This window comes from Lepidothrix coronata, unplaced genomic scaffold (genome assembly GCF_001604755.1).
Source record: "Lepidothrix coronata isolate B3197 unplaced genomic scaffold, Lepidothrix_coronata-1.0 Scaffold180, whole genome shotgun sequence".
NCBI classification, from domain to species: domain Eukaryota; kingdom Metazoa; phylum Chordata; class Aves; order Passeriformes; family Pipridae; genus Lepidothrix; species Lepidothrix coronata.
Genome location: NW_016690360.1, coordinates 508885 through 514569, shown reverse-complemented (window position 1 = coordinate 514569; position 5685 = coordinate 508885). Strand labels below are relative to the sequence as shown.

General features: G+C 56.6%; 1 protein-coding gene across 8 annotated transcripts in view; it reads left to right on the top strand.

Annotated features, from left to right (window-relative positions):
* Positions 1–1593: 1593 nt before the first annotated feature.
* Positions 1594–5685, top strand: part of PUM1 (pumilio RNA binding family member 1) — an 81033-nt gene continuing 76941 nt past the window's right edge. For 7 of the 8 annotated variants that reach the window (XM_017830552.1, XM_017830546.1, XM_017830551.1 and 4 more), the window contains exon 1: positions 1594–1702. The gene's annotated coding sequence lies outside the window, so the exon portion shown is untranslated. Of the gene's footprint in view, positions 1703–4339; positions 4483–5685 lie in introns of those variants that run through there. The other variant, XM_017830545.1, reaches the window with a different exon arrangement.

Below are 5685 nucleotides of genomic sequence, written 5' to 3'. Positions count from 1 at the left end.
CAGTCCCACGGGCTGCGGGTCCCATCCCCTGATCGGGGGAGCCCTTTGAAGCGCCGCAGCCGCCGCCTGTTCGCTCCCCGTGCATGCGAGGGCATGTCCCGAGCTCCCTCCCTGCGCCGGCACTTCCCATCCCGCTTTCCCTGCGTGGCCAAGAGGGAGAGGGAAAATATTCCACCAAAGCATCTAAACCCCCCCTCAACCCCACGGGAGCCCAAGAGCCCAAGGCAGGAGGGGCACAAAGGCGCTCCCCCCCGAGCTGCCCCTTTAACATGGAGGAGCCGGGGCAGAACTACCGCTCCCGGCGTCCAGCGCCGGCTCTGATGCCCGGGCTGCGCGCCCAGCGCCGCACGCCGGGGGCTGTAGTTCCTCCGCGGCCCCGGCTTTGTGGGGAGGGGGAGGTGGAACCCCCTCCCAGCACTGTGTTTGCCTGCCTGTTGGGAAGGTGGAGGACGAGGCGGTGCCGCGCTCGGTGCCCCCGGTGCGGGTCATCGCTGCTGGGGCCGTGGTGGTGGCAGAGCCCGAGGGGCTTGGGGTGCCCCAGGCTGGGGGGCTCCGAGTGCCCAGCGTGGTGCTCAGGGTGCACAAACTGGAGGACTCGAGGTGCCCAGGCTGGGGAGCTCAAGGTGCACAAGGCGGGGCATTAGGGGTCCCCAGGCTGCGGCACTGGGGCTGGGGGGGCTCAAGGTGCCCAGGCTGGGTGGCTTGGGGTGCCCAAGCAGGGGGGCCCCGGGTTACTCAGGCTGGGGCATTCAGGGTGCAGAGGCTGGGGAGGGCGCAGGATGACCAGGCTGGGGTTGGGGAGGCTCAGGGTGCCCATGCTGGGGGGCTTGGGTTGGAGGGGCTCAGGGTACCCAAGCTGGGGAGCTCAAGGTGCACAAGCAATGGGGGCTCAGGGTGACAAACCTTGTGGGGTGTTCGGGTTTGGGGGGCCCAGAGAGGCTCAGAATGTCTAGGCTGGGGGGCTCAAGGTGAGCAGACCGGGGGGCTTGGGGTGCCCAGGCTTGGGGGTTCAGGGTGCATAGGCGGTGGGGGCTCAGGGTGCTCATGCTGTGGGGACTCAGGCTGAGCAGACTGGGGGGTTCAGGGTGCCCAGGCTGGAGGATTAGGGGTGCCCAGACTGAGGAGCTGGGGAGCTCAGGGGGAGCAGACGAGAGGACTCAGGGTACCCAAGGTGGGGGCTCAGTGTGCCCATGCTGGGGGGAGCTCGGGCTAGAGGCTCTCAGGGTGCCCAGACTGGGGGTCTCAGAATGCCCAGACCGGGGGTCTCAGAATGCCCAGACCGGGGGTTTCAGGGTGCCCAGACCGGGGGTCTCAGGGTGCCCAGGCCGGGGGTCTCAGGGTGCCCAGGCCGGGGGTCTCAGGGTGCCCAGGCCGGGGGGCTCCATGCCTGCGAGCGCTGGTGCGGGGAAAGCGGGGCCGAACGCGGGGCTGTGCCCGCACCCGGGGCCTGCGAAAGGAGCCACACTGGGGGTCTAACCCGAGCCGCGGGCCGGGGGGGCCGATCCCGGCCCGCCCCATCCCACCATTCCCACCCCTCCCGTCCCGTGCCGGCGGCGCCCGGAGCGGCCTCGCCTTCCCGTGGTGCAGCGCGGCCGCGGCCCCGCCGCGCCCGCCATGTTGTCGGAGTGATCGCGGCCGGGGCAGAGGCAGCGGCAGCGGCCGGGGGGGGCCCGCCATCCGTCTGCATCCGAGCGCTCCGCCCGTGAGTACCGCCCGGGGCCCGGCCCCGCCGCGCCGCGGAGCCCCCCGCACCCGCCCCTGCCCCGATATTGGCCGGGGGAGCGCCGCCGAGGGCCCCCGGGCCGCCCCGAAACGGGCGAAGCGGCGGCGGGGGCGCTCCCGCCCCGGCTCCGCGCCGGGGCCGCGGCCTGGGCCCATTGTTACCCCCGGAGCCCCCCCGGGCGCGCCGGGGAGGGGGACGGGGGGCCCGGGCTGGGGGGGGAGAGGGTCCATCGCGCCCCTCGCCCGCGGCCCCCCCGGGCCCGGCTCCCCCTGATCCCGCGGGGCTCTCCCGGAGCCGGGGGGGATCTCCCGGCTCCCCCGGCGGGGCTCAGTCCCGGGGGTCTCCCCGTTCTCAATCCTCGGGGGGCTCCTCTCTGCCCGCTTTGTTGCCCACCGGGGGTGCTGGGGGTGGTTGGGTCCCACCCCCCCCCGGTTTTTTGGGGGGGTTTCGGCGGCTCTTGGGTGTCCCTGGGAAAGGAGGGGGGGTGTCGGTGCAGGAGAAGGCACACAATCCTTTCGGGTGACCCTGGCGGGGGGGGGGTTGTGTGGCTTTGGGTTTTGTTTTGGGTTTTTTGGTTTTGTTGTTGTTATTGTTATTTGGGGGTTTTTCTGGTTTTGCCTTTTTTTTTTTTTTCATTTCCCCCCTTGTTTTTATCTCGTGCTCGCACACAACAACAGCGCTCGGCCCTTGTGAGCTGAAAACTTGGGATTTTATTAAGAGTCTCTCTCTCTCTCTCTCGCCCCGACCTGAGAAACGCTCTGATTTATTTGTTTTGTTTTGTTTTGTTTGTTGTTTTCTTTGGTCAATGTTTAATAACTTTGTGCGGAGCAGAGATTTTTATTAGGCAGATCACGAGTAAGGAATTTCCTTTATGAAGGGGGAGGCGGGATAAGGGGATCCATGGATCCTCCTGTATTTTAACGCTGATTTAGGGAATCTCCTGGGTCAGGGATTCGCTGCTGCGTCTCCCCAGGTTTTCAGGGAAACACAAGGATAACGTTAAAAGTTCTGGTAGGCCAAAGCCACACAGCCCTCAAACAATGGCTCTACTTTCATTTTCAGGGCAGCTTTCAAAAAAAAAAAACAAAAAAACAAAACCCACCCAACCCAAACTCTTCTGCTTTGGGGTCGAACTTTTTGAAACAGGCGGTTTACACTGTCTTAATTTTGTAATAATCGGTGATTTTGAGAGGAATATGGAGAAAGAGCTGTGAGGATCCCTCGGTGTGGATTAAAGCTCCTTTATTTGGTGTTGCTGCCATTGGTGCTTAAAACTTGCTGGGAGATTTCTCCAAAGTTTTTGTTGCTCGTGGAATGTCCCATAATCTGGAGTATTTTGCCTTTGAGGATAACGTGGATCAGTTTATTTACACACCGTGGTTTTGTCCAGGGAAGAGGAAAATCGCCTCCTTTGAGTGTTGGAGGAGCGTGGAAGCCTTTGTTTGTGAATTCCTGATTCTCCCCAGCAAATGCTTTGCCTGGGAAAAGTTTCTCACCTGTTTTTCAGGGGAGATCCGGGAATTCCAGGGGCTCTGGAGGCAGCCGTGGGTTCCGAGTGGATCTCTGGGTGACCGCACACGTTTCTGGGGCTCCGTGTGCGCTTTTGAATGACAGGATTCAGCTGTCCCGCTGCCTCTAACGCGGCATTCCCATAAAAACACGGCTTGGAACTAAACTTGAACTACCCACAATGCTCCCTTCCCCTTTGCTCCCTTTCAAAATGTCGCCTTTGCCAAGTTTTTCCTCTCGTGTTTGGAGCTGCGGCCGAAGGAGGAAGCGTCTGGGAGCAGCAGGGACTTCTGGGGACCCCCTTAATTCCATGGACTGAGATTTTCTAGAGCCTCAAATCCCTCACCCCCCTAATTTTTGTTAGTAATGATCTGGGGGCAAATGAACCCAGAAATGAGTGAGTGCCTTTCCTTGCAGCCTTTCGAGGGAGCAAAGGCTGTGGTTGTGCAGACTTGCAACTTTGTACCTTGTGGTTTTCCCCCCTGGAAACGGGCTTGTCACAATATACTGGGAGTATTTTTTAGTGGATTCATAGTATCTGTCTATATTTGGTTTTTTTTAAAACACCAGCCTGATATAACTTGTAACCCCCTTTCAAGGGGCTGCTTAGATTTCACTGTCTGCAGTTAATACACCCCAGCTTAGTGATACATGAATTTCTTACCAGTAATTACTTCATTTTTTTGTTCTTACCTAGTGCTTCATTTGATGTTACTGAAGGATTTTTGATACTGTTTACAAAAGGGAAACTAAGGGGAAAATGGCATTAGATCGAATTGTATTCTTAACATCAGTGAAGATTTAGCAATATTGTGTGTTCACAGTGTTTTTTCAAGTATTTGGGGAAGGTGGTGATTTCCAGGCTCTTTGGGAGCCAGGGGAGTTAGTCCTGCTGAATGTTCTTGCTGTTTAAGTTGTGAGTGTATAAAAAGCCCTGCAGAGTGGCCTCGGGGGCTGTGTGTGGGGCAACAAATCACGTTGTGGGTGCAATTAAAAACATCTGATCTCTGCAGTTTTCAGAGTCGTTTTCTTCTGAATATTAACCCTGCTTTCGGTTAGTGGGACAAACCTCACGAAGTCTGATCAGAGATAGGGCTCGAGTTTTTTATTTTTGTGTCAACTTTCTCTCTCTCCACCGGCAGAAAATTGTTCTTGGAAGTTCCTTGTAGGAGTTGCTGTTGTTCAGAACTGCTGTGATGAGCAGGGAGGGAACTCTGAGGACCTTAGAGCTGCTCTCAGGAGCCACCAAGGTACAACAGTAAAGGGTCCTGGGGCTGGTGTGCAACTGTGCTGGGAGGCCCTAAGGCCTAAACACCCCCCACCACCCCAGTTCCATCCTTAGAACTCTTGCATTTATGTGCTGGAAGTCAGAAACTTTTTAGTAAAGACCAACCAGGACTGTCCCATGCCTTTAAATATAAATTTGCTTTCTGTGTGAGGGTTATATAATAGGGAAAACACTTTGCTGTTCACACCTGTAGTGCCTTTATTGCTCTGATAGCGTTGGCTTAAAATACCAAACAAAATTCTGTGGTTTTGTGCTGCTGGGATGTTACCAAAATATCTGGGGAATAGTAAATGAGTGAGTTCTGTCTGCCTCGTTTGCTGGTTGTCCTGGGTTGTTTTGGGTGTATGCAAAGCGTTTGAGGTATTTTATTTATTTATTGAGGTGCTTTATTGGGGTATTCGGTGCATTGAGCACTGAGAATGTATTGGAGGGGTTTTATGAGTCCTGGTTTGCCCTGGTGCCACCAACAGTGGAACTGGCACTGCTGGTTGTGCCGGCTCTGGAAGGTTCTCCCGAGATCCCGGGCACCAGGGGTTACCTGCCCTTTTTCCAGGGAATCTCGTAAAACGTGCCAGTGTGTGTTACGTCTCATGACCACAGCCAGCTTCTGAGTTAGCAGGAAGAGAGCACATTGTGTTGAGGACTCATTACTGTACAAGCAGAATTCCAGGATTTTAGGTTTGCATTGGGGAAAAAAAAGCAACTCCTGACTGTTGCTTTGCTACTTTGCCTGACTGAGGGAACACACTGGGATACAGTGGGATGCAGTGGGGCTGTGTGTTTGTATTGATTGAGGATCTGCCCTCATTTGTCCGGTATAAACAGGCACTGCTGGTGTCATTTGTGTTCCACTGGGGGTTTTGGGAGCTTTTTTCCTGCAGTTTTCTGTGGCAGCACTCCAGTCAGTGTGTTGTCCACCACTGAAATTCCCATTCTGATGTCAGCTTGATGGGCGCCTTACACAAGTCTTGTGTGTCCTGATAACCCTGTGCAGCACTGAGTGTGGGATTTCTGGCTAATATGCATTTTTAGGTGCTGTTTCAGCTGCTGGGTTAATGGAGGAAATGAGTGTTAAAAGGAGTCAGAGGAGACTGAGGGGAGACCTCAGTGCAGTTCCAACTGCCTGGGCAGGGGCAGAGGAGGGGCAGAGACTGAGCTCTGCTCT